The 16,912-nt window shown below is 44.7% G+C and overlaps 1 long non-coding RNA gene and 4 other non-coding genes across 5 annotated transcripts; all 5 read left to right on the top strand.

Annotated features, from left to right (window-relative positions):
* The first annotated feature begins 285 nt into the window (after positions 1 to 285).
* On the top strand, positions 286 to 378 carry Trnay-gua (transfer RNA tyrosine (anticodon GUA)). Its single transcript has 2 exons — positions 286 to 322; positions 343 to 378. It is a non-coding gene; the product is annotated as a tRNA-Tyr (tRNA).
* A 1,784-nt stretch (positions 379 to 2,162) lies between these two features.
* On the top strand, positions 2,163 to 2,235 carry Trnaa-agc (transfer RNA alanine (anticodon AGC)). Its single transcript has one exon. It is a non-coding gene; the product is annotated as a tRNA-Ala (tRNA).
* Positions 2,236 to 10,691: 8,456 nt separating this feature from the next.
* LOC119464924 (uncharacterized) lies at positions 10,692 to 12,893 on the top strand. Its single transcript, XR_005194661.2, has 3 exons — positions 10,692 to 10,850; positions 11,883 to 11,949; positions 12,818 to 12,893. It is a non-coding gene; the product is annotated as an uncharacterized LOC119464924 (long non-coding RNA).
* Positions 12,894 to 14,591: 1,698 nt separating this feature from the next.
* Trnay-gua (transfer RNA tyrosine (anticodon GUA)) lies at positions 14,592 to 14,684 on the top strand. Its single transcript has 2 exons — positions 14,592 to 14,628; positions 14,649 to 14,684. It is a non-coding gene; the product is annotated as a tRNA-Tyr (tRNA).
* A 570-nt stretch (positions 14,685 to 15,254) lies between these two features.
* On the top strand, positions 15,255 to 15,346 carry Trnay-gua (transfer RNA tyrosine (anticodon GUA)). Its single transcript is given in 2 exon segments — positions 15,255 to 15,291; positions 15,311 to 15,346. It is a non-coding gene; the product is annotated as a tRNA-Tyr (tRNA).
* Positions 15,347 to 16,912: the final 1,566 nt, after the last annotated feature.

Raw genomic sequence — 16,912 nt, 5'->3', positions numbered from 1 at the left:
TACGTAAGGCTAGATTTCTTTCTTCACACCTTTCTTCTGTTTTCACGTGAGGTAAGAACGCGCCTCGCGCGAAGCGAGTTGCGTGTGCGTTCCTAATAATGACGCGACACTTAGCAGCGACAACAAAGACACAACGGCACGGACAAAGCAAAGATCAGTCATTTTCACCTATGAAAAAGGTGCGAAGCAGGAACGGCTCCGTGTAAGGTGTACGGCTATCTTAACTGGGTCACGCTGTGCGGAGTCGCTTTCAAGACAAAAGTGGTTTGCGCGCCGTTCCCCGTTCCGTCGATAGCTCAGTTGGTAGAGCGGTGGACTGTAGAGGTTGAACCCATTGCGGACATCCATAGGTCGCTGGTTCGAATCCGGCTCGACGGAGGGTTCTTTTTTTTTTTTTTTGTCAAGTCCAAAATTTTATTTTTCAAGTTTGTGCTGGCTTCGTGTATCGTTATTGCACGTTCAGAATGAATGGCTACGTGCCAGGTTTCAGAGTCAATGCGCAGTTTTCAGCTAGTTCTGGCCGATCTTTTTTTTTTTTTAATTTATATTCATGCGAAGTGTAAGCAAAGGAGCTGAAAACAAGAAGAAGACAAAACAACAGCGCGTAGAAATCTCGCACTGACGGGTGACCTGCCTAACGTAAAGAGCTTTGTCGTATCACCATGACGTGTGTCACGGGAGGTAACTAACCAAATCGCATTTTAAAAATTTGTAAGAAGCACGACTGCTAAAACAGAATTAAATTCTGGGATGTTACGTGGCAAAATCACGATTTGATTATGAGGCACGCCGTAGTGGTTAATTTCGGATTCATTTTGACCACCTGGGGTTCTTAAACGATACATGCGTGAATTGTCGGATCGGGTTGGGTCTAGTCGAATTCTGAAAGCCGACCCGGTCGCGTCGAGTTCACGTAAGCAAAGGTAATATAACTGAAGCGGCTTTGCCCAAGTTACTCAACCTGGAATAACTTTTGCTTTATTTTTTTTGTCTCGTTGTATTATTTTCTGTAGCCTAACGTTATTATTTGGGTAAACACAGTGATGAATATGTAACGTCCCGTGGTAGGTTGACATCATGAACCTGGGTCCTGGATTTTCGGGTCGATCTATAGCAACTCGCGGTATTCGAAAGACACTTCAAGGGTGCTTTTCTTTGTCTGTGCTGACGCAACGGTCCACACACAATTAGCGGGAATATTAACAAGACATGTACGTCAGTAATGCACCTAAACCACTTCCATACAGTTTCGAATGCATTTGACTTCATATACGAGATGAATACGTTACGAAATCACTTGTGAGCTAATATTCGAAATGGTACCCAAGGTACCCGATTGGGTACTTTGGGACGTAGGATGATATGATTTCCTTGTGGAACTTTTTGGAAATACGCGACTCGTGTGTAAGACGGGTAGGCTACGTAGTGCGAATGGCACATCAGTGTCAAATTATCCGTACTTAGCGTTTATTAAGCAGCGCCAGCTCGGAGCTTTATCTCAGAAGATTCAAAATGCCAAAACACCCAATGTGCATTTTTTTTTCTGTGTTGACTGCTTTTCACACTTTACATGACGTACTAAATGTATATTTTGTTTTTGTTTCCTTGTATCTAGTTTTTGCTTACATGGCTTGCCGATAGTAACCACTGCCTCTTCGTTTTGAGCTTGCTGCAATCCCCTGTATGACAAAGCGCGACGCCTGTACTGTTTGTATGTCCCCTCCTGTACGAGTATTTCAAGGCTTACAGCATTGACAAACAAAATAAGTAAAGATAAATATCTTTTTGCGCACTTCTGTAAACGAATTTTCTTTGAGTTCGACAGCGGTATACTTGTGACTGAATTTTATGGGTTGTCACCAGTCTGTATTAGAGTGTGAAATTATATTGACCCAGATGGACAAGAGGCAATGTCGACACAATTACCAGACGAATGCAGCAACTGGAAGAGCGAAAGGGCAACAGCGCAGATGTAATCGAAACGAGAACCTCGCTCTCCAGCCTCCACGCTGTACACGGACTCACGCTGGCTCATTAGAATGCGAGGCGAGTGTTGCCGGACCAGCCGGTAGCCGCAGGCATCTTAGGTCGCCGTCATACGACCCAGTTGCGCGTCGAATGCCTCCAGATAAAACGGCGTTCTGTTGCGCTGGTTCTCCGTCGGGGGTGTAGCTCAGATGGTAGAGCGCTCGCTTAGCATGCGAGAGGTACTGGGATCGATACCCAGCACCTCCAATGAACACTTTTTTTTTTTGAGGGTCTATTTCTTTTTCGATTGACACGCCTGTACAGGAACGATAGTTTATAGCAAGACTGGGAGTAGCGGGACACCCAAAACGCAGTGTAACGAGGACAACGAAGCAAGCCATGCTCGAATGAATTGTCTTTTCGTTTAGCGAAAGGAAAACACTTGTGCAGAAGAAATAAAAATGAGCAGCAACCAAATAAGATATATAACAGCAGTCTTTCATATAGACCGGACTATATGCTAGACATATGAGCCAAGCACAGCAAGTATGTTGCAGTAGTTTGACAGTGCGAGTGAGCGTCAGCTTGCTTTGAAGCGAGGTACTCCTTATCAATGCATTGGTGATTACCTATACGTGTTATTTTTTTTTGTTGTAGCCTGCCTTTCTTTTCTCCTCCGTTTTGTGAAATTTTCAGTTTATCAACAGCATCGGTGGAAGTGAGCTGTTTAGGACACCGCGCTTCGTAAGCTGTACAGCACCATGGCGGTCGCACAGACATCAGTGCATGCACTCTATCATCATAATCAGCCTGTATTTATGTCCACTGCAGGACGAAGGCCTCTCCCTGCGATCTCCAATTACCCCTGTCTTGCGCTAGCTGATTCCAACTTGCGCCTGCGAATTTCCTAACTTCATCACCCCACCTAGTTTTCTGCCGTCCTCGACTGCGCTTCCCTTCTCTTGGTATCCATTCTGTAACTCTAATGGTCCACCGGTTATCCATCCTACGCATTACATGACCTGCCCAGCTCCATTTTTGCCTCTTAATGTTAACCTCCCACATGACTCTTACAGTTATATGCACTATATGGCACGGTTTTAAGACACATACGCAACACATAACGTGAATTGCGGACCCTTGTCTTATACAGGCTGTGTCACTTAACTTGAGCCAAACTTTTAAAATATGCAAATGCTGCGTAGCTGGACAGAACCAAGATAATGTTGTTTGCCGTCGCTTGCAGATACGTAGATTATCTTTTACATTCCGCTCAATTAGACAATTAGTCTTAATTAAGTAATCAACTTCTCAATTTTTATAATTAGATGAAAAGTGTCAGTGAGAAAATTGCAGAGCAACCGAGTCCTACGGAGCGCGCTAGTAATTTGCTTATATAGCTGACTTCCAACGCAACAGTCATACCAGTACCAATGTAGCCAAATGTATACAGGCGCAGTTACCATCCGCTATCTTTATAAGAGCCTCCTGCTCTGGGTAGAGTGCAAATTTTGTTTTGGTATCTAATTAGCATAACGGTAACTTTAACGTAAACCTTAACTGATACTGATCTTCAACACTGCTTCATTTTCGTCAGTAGAACATCTTCAAAAGCGAGGTGAATATTTATTTATTTTTATTTATTTACAAGTACCTTACAGGCCTCGCAGATATGCCTGAAATTTATATGCTGTTCAACTGTATCGCTTGTAAAATGATGCGAAAAGGAGGTGGTATGAATTAAAAATGACAGCGGTCGAAAATAACAAAAAGCAAAACAAAACAAGCACTACTAAATTTCAAAAAAACATTTTTTTTCTTCGGTTTTCATAAGGCTAAAATTGCCAAAACCGTCCAAAGTTCCGGGGATAGATTTCTTATGCGCCGCCTCGTCATTCAAGTTCTCGTTTCGCTTTCTCTTGGTGATATTGCGCCAGCTCGGAAGACCGCCGAGGGACTGCCGCCGCCTACTTTCAAGTGGAGCGTGACACGCTTTTCCCGTTTAAGTGTCTCTTAAAGTTGTTTGAGCGGGAACGTTGCTGAACAGTGCCTCACCGCAGCATGAGCATCGAAACTTTCGCTATATGGTTCGTCCAAGGTCGCACGTGTGGAAACACTTAACCTGCGCGACGCGCCAACTGCGCGCCAGATGCTGCAAGCGTTCTGCAACAACTGAGGTGCTTCGTCAACGCCACACCACTTGCAAGACATCCTTTGTCATGCGTAAATCGTCCACAAGAAGTGAAGCGCAGATATGGCGATGCATCTGACAACTAGCGATGTAGGAGATCGTCAGCGGACTCGTCAAGTAAGGGCCAAAACACCGGTGTGTCATTGGAAGCATTCTATAGTAAAGAAAATGGCGATTTATCGGTGAATTCGAGAGAAATGCGTGAGCAATACGTTGCACCTCTTTGATCGCCCGGATCCGTGGTTTAAACCGCGTCCACCAAATTGCAAAGCGTTCTTCAGGAGTCGACTCGACGCACGACCTACCTCTTCAAGGAGCCAAGTGCAACCGGCGGGGGTCCGGAGGAGACTATACCGTGAGTTGCACTGGTATACGCTCTTCTAAAGGGACTGACAACTGATTTTTGAGGACCCAATTTTTTATGGCGCAACGCAAAGCTCACCCTAGGTAATCTTTATACCTGTAGCGGTTACTTTCAAAAGCGCGTGGGTATTTCGTTAGCAGAATTTTTTCGATCCGAGCAGCCTCTAAAAAAAGTAAGAGTCCTTCCTCCAGCAACGCTGAGAAGTGAGAGCGATGCTGGTAGCCCACCTCGCAAATCGAGAAAGCCGCCCATCGTTCTGCTTTCACAGGAGCGGGTGCAGCTGTGGCTGACCGCCTACATTTTGACCTAATCGACCAATTTTCAGAGGTACAATAAGCTCGCGTCGTTGTGCAGACCTTTCTTATATTTATACCGCGTTTTCCCCCAAGTACACGCCCACGTCATGGCTGGCCGACCTCCGTCGCCGTTAATCTTTCGATGGACGAGCCAAGATCGAAAACGAAGGCGAAGGCAGCGCCACTTTTCTACTCACTACAAACGAAGGCCTATCTGAGCATTGTAAGTTAGAAAAATCTTATAACAGAACAAACTGTACTGCATTTCAATACTAATAAAAAGACTCGAAACCGCGCACACTTAAAGAATATCACGTGGTAGACCTCATCTTCATGTTTTTGCCGTGTGGAGCGCCAAAGGTGATTTTTGCCGACTTCTAATGAAGAATTAGAAATTTAAATCCGAGGTTAATGAGAAAAACATGGCTCGTTTTAAACAATACGATAGGGAATGTTTCCATCAACAGGGTTATTTCAATGCATCTTTTGAGTGATTGCCTGCCCCTTTAAGAGTAGGCTTTAGCTGGGGCCCAACTACGACGCGGCCTATTCAAATATATGTAAAACGAAAAAACGCTTTTCTGAGATAACCCCTGGACAGATTTTATTGAAATTTGTTGCATTTGAGAGATAAAGTTAAATTCTAGTGACTATTGGAAGCGGAATTTCGATTTAGGGCAATATTGGTAAAATAATTTTCAAAACATCGGAAGTTCTAGAAAAAAAAAAAAATAGAAGCACGACGTTTACAAATTAATATCTCTGCAACAAGAACAGATATCAACGTTCTGTAAACGGCATCCATTAAATCATTCAAAGCGGAGAAATTCGATATGTCAGTTTATATCTTACGTGAATTTGATACGTTGTGTACAATTGTTCTGCAAAAGCTGTATTAGAAATTTTTTTCGAATTCATGTGTAGCATCAATTTTGTCCGCTTTAGATGTACTACTAGATGCAATTGACAGAATTTCGATATCTATTTTCATTGCTGAGTTACACATTTGTAAACTTGATAGTTTTGTTTTCTGAAATTTATGCGACTTTCGCCAATATTTAATAAACAATTGACAACCTACATCGAAAATTCGAAACCAACAGTCACTAGATTCTAAGTGTTTCTTTTATGAGCATCAAACCTCGTCAAATTTGGCGCAGTGGTTGTTGAGAGAAACTAATTCTGCTTTTACATGTATTTAGATAGGAGCACTAGAGCTAAAGCTTCCTCTTAAGCTCTCTCATCCCCTCTCTACATCTGTCACGTGATAGGCTTCCCACACTTTAAACACATGCGCTTTTTTCAATTTTGGCTCTCCTAATGATAGCACATTAAAGGTCCTCAAATGTCGCGGCTTATTTTATTATTTTTTTTTGTCCATAGCACCACGCCTGAAGCGCAACCGAACATTGATGAAGCCTTAGACAGGGTATCGTATGCTTCGAAGTAGAACGTCCTCTTTATCGAAAAAATGGGCTCTGCTCTGGCGATGGCTTTCAAGACGTTTCGGCCTTCGCCACACAACACCCGGCCGGTATACGTTTTGAGAGGCCGGCTGCTTGACGCCGAATATGAGCCAGTAAAATTTACCGTGGAGGAGACTGACAAACGCGACGCGCCTTACAGTGTTCTCTGACTCAATAGTGAGTCTCAATAGTGAACTTATATAGCGGTGGCTAAACGACACACTGTTTTTTAGAAGTCGGCTGAAACAGGCACGCATCTGCACACTGCGACCGACATCAACAGCGAGACCTTGAAAGTCATTGAATCCATAAAACCGCACGAATGAGTTGCCTTATTAAAGGGAAGAAAATCAAGTAAAATACAAGCAGGTCGCGAAGAATTTTCGCACTTAGCAGTTGCATAGAGTGCGCAGTGCATCGGCTTAAACTTCTTTCCTTTCATCTTATGCGACAAAAAAAATTGGAATAGATTTGCGAGATGTCAAAACTATTGCTCAAATACGTGAAGCACACTCCCATTTTTCTTGCCGCATTGCATAGGCAAAGAAAGTTTCTCCGCTCTCAGACTGCCCAGCCAAGACAAGATGCAGCAAAGTCTCCTCAGCAACAAGGAAGTACTCCAAGAGGCAGCAATCGCCGAAGAAACTGGGGTCAGCAGGTCCAAACAATTGCGCATGTTTTTTGTTTTTTTTTTCAAAGCGACACTCAGTCCGAGACACCTTGCAGTGCAGATTTGGTGACCCCGCTATCTTCCATGTTCACTGCCTCCATGGTCGCGTTACTCCCGACAAGGCCTTGCTACAGCACACGGTCACGTGGGAAGTCTTTCAGTAAACCAAATGAGAAATCACGGCAAGGCTAGCAGACAACCTTGCGCAAAAGCAAGCTCACAAAACGCACGTGAGGAGCGGGCGCGAAGAGTAGTTTGCGCGACCAATTACCCTCGCTGTTAATCTTATAGACCAAAGGAACCACTGCAAGAACCTTGGCGACGAGCTGATTGCGGTCGCGTTTGACTGGTCCCGTTTTTCCAAGCAAGCGGAGCAACTCTCCCTAGAAAAGTGTTATGTCAAACATGCCATGAAACATTGAGTTGATAGGCCAGTAGTGTGTCGTGCACCTTCTTCCCCAATCTGCCTGCTTTCTTTCCTACAACCTTTCCCGGGTGGAATAAGTTTGTCTTCGGCACTGACACCTGTTGTTAGTTGCACCTGGGTATCTCCAAATGATAAGCCCACAACGTGTCCCAAGTGCCCGGCATGCGTATCTATACGGCGAACAGTCATCATCCTGTTTTGTGGCTGTGTCCTGATACTAAGGGCGTTAGGCGCAAGATGCCTAGGGAGGCAGCACTGAAGCCGAATGTCTCAGATGGGTTCACTCATTGGGTAACAGGCACCCGCTGTGGTTGCTTATAGTGGATATATGGTGTTGGGCTGCAAAGCACCAGGTCGCGGGAATAAATCCTGGCCACGGTGGCCACATTTCGATGGGGGCGAAATGCAGAAGACACCCATGTACTTAGATTTAGGTGCACGTTAGAACTCTAAGTGGTCTAAATTATTCCGGTGTCGACCACAACGGCGTGCCTCGTAATCAGATCATGGTTTCGGCACGTAAAAGCCCCATATTTTAATTTAATTTAATGGACAACAAGGGCACTAATTCATTGCTGCACTACCTGCATGTAATAGAACGGTATGCTTATTGCATTTTTTTTTTTAGTACGCCTCGTGTAAAAAAAAAAAAATTAAAAATAAGGGGGTTAAGGTGAAGAAGAAGATGATGTGATGCGCCAGGCCTCCAGCCTCTTGGTTCTCCTGGCGTTATCGGCTTTTCGCTGCAGTGGAAGCACCAAACTGGTCGCCAAGAAACTTCAGGTTCACCGTGTCAGACTGCACGATTCACTGGTGATGCCTTGTGCAGCCAAGGAAGGCGTCACGGTTACGCAGGCTCGCTGGACTGATCAGGCCGGTGGCACGGCGTGGCTCAGCCAGGCGCTGCTGTCAGTCAGGTGAGGCACATAATTGATGGTAGATTTGGTTCATAAACAGTCAGATGGATAGCTAAACAGATGGACGAATAAATTGTCGATAGATTTACGTGGATAGATAGACAGATTTGTTTACTTTTATTTATTGAATACCGCGGATGCATGGTCCACGCAGGAAGGATAATGCATACATATGCAGTGGAAGCAAGCTAACAACATTCAACGGTAAAACGATAAAAACATAAACGTGAAATCTTTTTCGAAGATACGACATGGATTTAAGTAAAAAAAAATGATTTTTGTATAGAAAAGGGAAAAAAGATACCTCCATCTTCGTTGATGATAAATTCTAAATTAGCGCCTCCCGCTGCTGGGAGGAGTGGGTCTAGTCGACCACGGCTGTAAATATGTAGATGAAATAGATAGATAGATGTATGGATAGATGGGCAGATTGAAAGACTGTAGATGGATGCAATGATATATCAATATATAGATTGGATATAATTACATACGTAGGGTCTACCCCTTGTATGGAGGCTGTGACAGCTGTTTTCTGTACTTAGATTTAGGTGCACGTTAAAGAACTCCAGGTGGTCCAAATTTCCGGAGTCCCCCACTACGGCGTGCCTCATAATCAGATCGTGGTTTTGGCACGTAAAGACCCATAATTTAATTTAATTTTAATTTAGCTGTTTTCTGTTCTTTGAGTCCCGTGCGTTCCACCCAATTTTCACTTTTTAATCGCCCGCGGACTCGAACCCGCCTTATGTGATCGCATTAGCCCGGTCAGGTTATCCTGCTTCTGAACGGACGACGGTGAACGCACTTCCCCTTTGTAGTTTTGGCATGCGTAGATAAACTCTCGAGGTGTGCACTGAAGCAACTCGGAGTACAGGAGGCGGTTAGCAAATACGAAGTCGAGAATTAACATCCTTGGTGCAATCCCCTAAATCATAGCGTGTCCGGCCCTCTCGTCCGCAGTACGGGTCACCTCAGGTTTCCCAGGGTCGCGGCTGTGCTGAGCGGCTACTACGAGTGCTCGGGCTACGTCCGGTTGCCACGACGCGAGGTGTTCATCAAAGTTCGTCACGAGATCCAAGGTGGGTGGGATCAGTAATTAGTGCACTGCATTTCGTGGAATACCATCTAATTGTTACACTTTTTTTTTGCACGAGACTATTCGAACGTCACAAGGTTGTGTCGCACACGCACGCATACGCACGCAAGCACATACATGACCAAACCCGTGCACACGCAAATAGACCACAGACGTACACGCTTACGCACAAACATCCACACAGACACGCACATGCATGCACGTTAACACAAATACACATGTGTAAGCACGATGTACGCTCATAAACTCAATGACCAATATTATTGTTATCGAAAATTTGAACGTGTTATCTTTAACACGAATGTACAGGAGAGTCGCGATTCGTTTAGGAATGCGGGAATTCGCTCTTGATAAATGGATGTAGATATCAGACGCAATGTCCTTGAATACCATCAACACGAATAAAAGTGCGCTTAAGTTTTATGTCTAGAGCATGCATAACACTTATGAAGTTTAGTTTGAGACTGTTGTACACTCACTTGTATCTCACACTTTGCGTTTTACATATGCAGCATTCATTCAGGAATGAGTGTTCAGAAACCTTTTTCGATCTGTCTTACAGTAGTTCGACAGCGACAAGAACGAAACGGGATGTCGCGTGGGCTACGTCATCAGCGAGCAGCGCTGCTGTAAGTAAGCTTTCATGTTGTCACAGTCTCTGAGCGAAAGTCTCAGAAACTGGAAAAGGGGCGGCAGTACACCGAGAGGCTGGAACAGCTGATGAGCCGTCAACGTTTGTGTAACGTGGTTTAATTAGCTGCTATATAGTCGAGACTTGTACAGGGGAACACATATGCTTCCCCTAGCAATTGCGGGAAGATGATAGATTCGTTATTAAGTCTCGGAGCGGCACTTGCAAGCTAGGACGGCGCGGATAGCATAGGCTACAGATTAATTGAACCCCTATCAGGTTCTCCGAAAGGCAACATAAGTACCCTCAGTGCTCGCATGTTAGCTTTCCGCCAGCCAAGCGAAAAGATACGCGGAAAGTGGGAAGGTCTGTTACAGACTGTCGTGGTATCTTTATCTTGAGCATCGCGGAAACGGGGAGGACAGAAGAAACCACAAGTAACGGCTGTGTGTCGTCTGTTGCCCACTTGCGTCCCCCCTATGCAATATTCCTGTCAGAGACTGTCGAAAGCCCGAGAATGTGCGCCAAATTACCATATTTCTTTTCACGTGTTGAAAGAGAAACATCGAGGCCCGCAAGCTTTCAAAACAGGCAACCGTCGAGTCCATCCCGTGCTAATAGTAAGAGGAACTGGTCGCTCAGGCATGACTGTCTTGCAGACGTCTGTCGTCCCGGGTCCTTCAGCCCTGGCGGCGAGTTCCGGAACTGCATCCCCTGCGACTTCGGTTCCTACACCGAGCAGCACGGCTCCCCATTCTGCCTTTGGTGTCCACCGGGCAAGTCCACCTATCGGCAGGGAAGCACCTCGTCCGATGATTGCGAAGGTGAGGAAATCCGTCAGGCGTCCAGATCAGCGTGAGTTTAGAGCTGTGTATAGTTTCAGGCACAATCATTGCATTCTACCGGTGCTAACATATGGGGCAGAAACTTGGAGGTTAACAACGAAACTCGAGAACAAGTTAAGGACCGCACAAAGTGCGATGGAACGAAAAATGTTAGACCCAACGTTAAGAGACAGGAAGAGAGCGGTGTGGATCAGAGAACAAACGGCGATAGCAGATACTCTAGTTGATATTAAGAGAAAGAAATGGAGCTGGGCAGGCCATATAATGCGTTCGGTAGATAACCGGTGGACCGTTAGAGTTAACAGAATGGGTGCCAGTCGAGGACGGCAGAAAACTAGGTGGGGTGATGAAGTTAGGAAATTTGCAGGCCCAAGTTGGAATCAGCTAGCGCACGACAGGGTTGATTACAGATCACAGGGAGAGGCCTTCGTCCTGCAGTGGAAATAAATATAGGCTGATGATGATAGTTGCAGAGTGAGCGCACACTAGTAGGGCGTCATATATGGTGGGCTACGAGATTGAGCATCCAGCGAAGAAGATGCATAACGTCCATAATTAGCCTGCATGTATTAGACGCATGCCTGAGAAATGTACATAAAAATGCCGAAAGAGCACGTTTTAAGAAACGGGTTTAAGAAACGTGCATAAGAAACGTGCACCACAAGCGAAAAGTGCGATTTCATGCCTGTGGTTTTGAAGGTAAAGTCAATTTAGTTAGAATGCACTGCATAGTTATGACCAGTCCCGTAGGAATGAGCGCCTTTCCATTGACATAGACATCCATTTAGTGGTGTGCTTGATGTCTTCTACCTTTACAGGCACCGCAAAGTGCAACAAACGCACCGATAGGCTGAAGAAACAAACCTAATAGCGCCGCGCCTAGCTTCTCAAAACTTTTAATTTTAACCTACTTTTATATCCTACAAAACATTAAAAAATATTTCAGCATACGTTTGGTACACTGAAAGGGGCGTATATATTAATAGGACTGTTCCGTCGTATACTTTTCAGTTTCCTGGGTGATCTATGCTTTCCTGTTTGGGATAGCGACCCTGACATCGCTGGTCCTATTTGTATGGTAAGCGCCGCTATGCTTACTAGATATTCGACACATGGTCTTCGAGGATTTTACCCTAACAAATGTGTTATCCGGTTTTTCAAAGTGTGATCTGGGAAGAAGCCTTGAAAATCAGAAATAAATTGTACTCTTCTACCTAGTAGGATTTTAAAGCTTTGAATTGCCATTAAAACATTGCCTAATTGTCCGCCGAAGAATATACGTATTTAAATTACAAATTTTCGTTGGTCATTCTTTAAATTTGTTTTGCAAGCAATTTAGGCGTCTTCAGGCAATCCACCCGAACAGGCAGGCTGACTTGCGCTATATCCTGCATGCTAATTTATAAAATCAGTTCGAATAAAAAAAAATTAACACGGTACATATTGTTTTGCATTTTAACCGATTCAACATTCAAGGCCTTTTGTCGGTGTTTAGCTGATACCGTGTGAATTGAGCACGCAGTTGTGCTTTGAAGCATTTGCTTTAACCATCGCGTGTTTTGCATTGAAGTTCATGTTTATTAAGCACTGTTGACAGCTACGCGTCGAGTTCCTATGCCGTCTTGAACGTATTAAACACGACGCGACACGACCGCGCATGTCTGAAATCAGGATGATTTGAATTAGCCTTATGTTAAGCGGTCGCTATGTTTCGATTACGAACTTGCGGACCTCGCACAATAACGGAAGCGCTGGCTGAATTTGATTAAAATGAAAACGCAATGCAAAAAAAAAAAAAAAAAATGAGAAAAAAGAAAGCCACTTTCTTGAGAGACTTCCGAACCATCACAAAACGGTGTGGCACTAGTCGATGGCTGCAAGTCTTGCGTACACGCCAAAAAATGTGTCGCTTCGCTGGATGAACACGTTATCGCTTTCTGAACCAGGGTGTCACGAGCTTGGTCATCTGAACAGAGGGTTAGGACTATCATCATGGAGGACAAGCTTTCACGCTTCTTCCAGGTAAGCAGGCAGATACCGCATGCATTCTATAGTCAGGAGTACTTGTTATTAGCCTATAGTTCGCATTCGCTGAGACTCGAGTTCACTGCAGCTAAAAAGAAGACGAATATCCAGGCGTGCAAACCATCTTCGATATTCATGTTTCTACGCCTTTTGTATTCGCTACTTTGTATTACATAGCCATATATTTGTAGGTACATTTATGCTTCAGCATCGTGAGTGAGTTTAGTTTCCTTGGAATGTTATTGCTGTTCAGGCTATTTGATTCGAGCAACGTTTGGAATAATACAGAAATGCCCCATTTCTCGCTACTACAGCCCAAGATTCTTCCGCCATCTCGTAGCAGAGCTTCGGACCGACGTAAGTTGACGCAAAGCCCAATGGTTTTGTTTGAGCGACTGGACTTTGGGGGGGGGGGGGGGGGGGGGCTCAAATCCTAACTTCAGGTTTCACTTCCTCAACGCCCTCGTGTAGGTGCACCCAATTACAAAACCGAATTTAGAACGGCAATTTATGTTTCATAGGAGTCCTGCAAGCCATCTTGATTTCTTGATAGACTTGCACTTTTGGCAACATGAAGTCAGCATAAACTTCCTACGTACAACACTTGTTAACTAGTCTAACTTTTTTATAGGGTATATCGTACCGAAATTGTATGTGGTGGTTTACGTGTGACGCCGTAGTGGGCAGCTCTGGGATAATTTTGACAACCTGGGGTTCTTAACGTGCACCCAAGTGTAATTACACAAAACTTTTTAATTTCACCTTCATAAGAATGCGGCTGCCTTGGTAACGAATCGAACCATCCACCTAGTGCTACAAGTCCATTTCTTGTGATCCATTGCTCCCCGCAGACTTTCAAACGGGCTGTTTTGGCTGCAAGAAGTCTATAAGCGCGTACTAGTTGACAAAAATGTGTAGAGCTATAATGCCAAAGGCTGCACAGAGAATTTATGTAGCTAACATGGAGGATTTATTAGGTTTCTGTAGGCTGGCAGAATGCGTTTTGTTGAGGGTGACATGAAGAGCATGGGTGAAGAAAAAAGAAAGCGAGAACAACGACGACGACGACGACGACGACGACGACGACGACGACGACGACGACAACAACAACAACAACAACAACAACAACAACAACAACAACAACAACAACAACAACAACAACAACAACAACAACAACAACAACAACAACAACAACAACAACAACAACAACAACAACAACAACAACAACAACAACGACAACAACAACAACAACAACAACAACAACAACAACAACAACAACAACAACAACAACAACAACAACAACAACAACAACAACAACAACAACAACAACAACAACAACAACAAGCACGCGTTATGTAGTAATCTGGAAGTTAAAAACGTTGCTTGCGAGAGCAAATAGCAGTGAATGTATTCTATCTCACATTTTCATTTTCCTTTGTTTGCACACGAGCCAAGAACGCGGCTCACGCAAAGAAAGCTCGGCATGCGCACTGTTAGTGACGTGACAATAGTAGCGACAAGAAATGAACAACGATACAGACAAAGCGCGATCATTCTTTGCCACGAACGTAACAGGTGCGACGCAGAAGCGGCTCCGCGCGTAAGATGTGCCAGACACGCCTCGGCTTGTCTTAACTGGGTCACGCAGTGCATGGCCACTTTCAAGGAAAACCGGCGGGCATGAAGTTTCTCGTTCCGTCGATAGCTCAGTTGGTAGAGCGGTGGACTGTAGAGGTTGCACCCAATGCGGAAATCCATAGGTCGCTGGTTCGAATCCGGCTCGACGGACTGTTTCTTTTTTTAAATTTCTTGGTGTTTCGTCAGAAAGAAGGCCAATTTCGAGATTATATTTGTTTTTCATGTTGCTTTTGGCGTGTTATAAGGATTTCTGTAATTATTTCTTTAGTTCGGGTTGGCTTTGTATTGCCAAAACACAGGTAACACAACTGCAATACTGATCTGCAGGGTGATTAAAAGTTAATTGTCGGTTTTCACGTGCAGAAACTACACTTGTTAGGGGGATCCAGATTAATTTTGTCCTCCGGGCTTAGTTTACCAATGTCATAAATCTTTTGTTTTTCATTCCGCTCCTATCCGAAAGTGACCGCCACGGCGGGGATCGAACCAGCAACCTCGTGCTCGGCAGCGCAGTCGACGGGTGACGTGCCAGACGTGTGGGTTTCATGGAGCCACCAAGGTGTATGTGGGATAAGGCGTGTTACTGTTGTAATCGACAATAAGGCCTTGGAAACTTATTTGAATTGACACCAGTGTTGAAATACAAGCTTACGAATTCGTAATTGGTCTCACCCATTGTATGATTGAACTGCTTACACAAGTTGGTAGTGCCAACGTGTCCCGTCGATAGCTCAGTTGGTAGAGCGGTGGACTGTAGAGGAAAATGCAATGCTGATATCCATAGGTCGCTGGTTCGAATCCGGCTCGACGGACAGTTTTTTTTTAATTTTTACAAATAAATGGAAATTCACTTTTTCCCCCAAATTGCTGTTCATTATAGTATCGCTTGTTTCGGATCTAAGTCCGTTGCGTATTTCCCGCCCTGTCCCACCACGTTTTTTTTTTTTTTTTTGCTTCCTTCGAACCCCAGGTGGTCCAAATTTCCGGAGTCCCCCACTACGGCGTGCCTCATAATCAGAACTGGTTTTGGCACGTAAAACCCCATAATTTTTTTTTTCCTCTGATACTGTACGTCTAATTCACCTTAAGTAACTAGTCAAGACGTAGAATAATCAGCGAATTTATATTTTTTACTCTGACTGAATTACGTGCTTTTGAAAGCCTTTGTGCAAGATTTAACTATATATTGTAATGCACAATACAAATGGAGCTCGACGAGTTTGGTGCATAGAGTAATATATATATATTTTTCCGATTTCCCCTAAACACCCTACCCCACGCCCAACCCCACGCCTAACACCCCACCTAACACCCCACCTAACACCCCACCTAACACCCCACCTAACACCCCACCTAACACCCCACCTAACACCCCACCTAACACCCCGCCTAACACCCCGCCTAACACCCCACCTAACACCCCACCTAACACCCCGCCTAACACCCCGCCTAACACCCCGCCTAACACCCCGCCTAACACCCATCACATCGTCAGGTACGCGGACTCGCACACTACCGACAAATCCGTCTCATATGCCCGAAGTAACATTTTCCCGTATCAGCAGGAAATATGCGTTAGAGTGTGTTTTAAAAGGTGGGCAGCGAAATGGCCCTTGAAACGGCTAAAACGCACGGCTGTTGAAATACATGATTCGGCACCCTTAACTTACTACCCAGTGGTCGGCAGTGACGATGTGGACACCCCGTCGGTAGCTCAATTGGTAGAGTGGCGCGGACTGCAGAGGGTTCTCCAAATGCGCACATTAGCATATAGGTCGCTGGTTCTGATCCGGCTCCCCCCCCGACGCCGGTTTTTTACTCTCTTTTATTTCAACATGTGCAAATTTGCTCTGTCGGGTAGACCTAAAACGTTAGAAGGTAGAGTGAACTGCTTTACTCGATCATTCGACATTTACTGCTTGCTTATATGGAGTACAATGACACCGATCTTTTTTAACAATTCTGAACAATATACGTAAAGTTTGTAGAAAAAAAAATGACCCATGTCGAATGATATTGGGTAAAGGAAAGGCACAATAGCGTAAAATGAAAGGGAGAAAAAAATTACAAAAACTTGCAAGTAATTCCTCAATGAAACGGCCGAAAAGAATCATGCAGGTTTACCAGAAATAATGCCCAATGTAGCTTCCTGACGTCGTCTGCTTTCCGGAACTCTGCAACGGCGCTCGTGACACCGCGAAATGTGGCTGGAAAACTTGTATGCAGCCGTCAACATAACGCGGTGTCATCACCAGTGCATTATTGACTCCAAGGCCAATTGTGTCGCACTTCGTTTTGCAGCGGCGATGATGGGTGATTCCCGAAAGCCGGCGTCGTTTCATGAAGAGCAGCAGCCGCTCTTGGCGGCCACCACAGTT

The sequence above is a fragment of the Dermacentor silvarum genome, chromosome 9, assembly GCF_013339745.2.
Source record: "Dermacentor silvarum isolate Dsil-2018 chromosome 9, BIME_Dsil_1.4, whole genome shotgun sequence".
Taxonomy (NCBI): domain Eukaryota; kingdom Metazoa; phylum Arthropoda; class Arachnida; order Ixodida; family Ixodidae; genus Dermacentor; species Dermacentor silvarum.
Note: the sequence above shows the minus strand (reverse complement) of the source record. Positions and strands in the feature narration are given on the sequence as shown.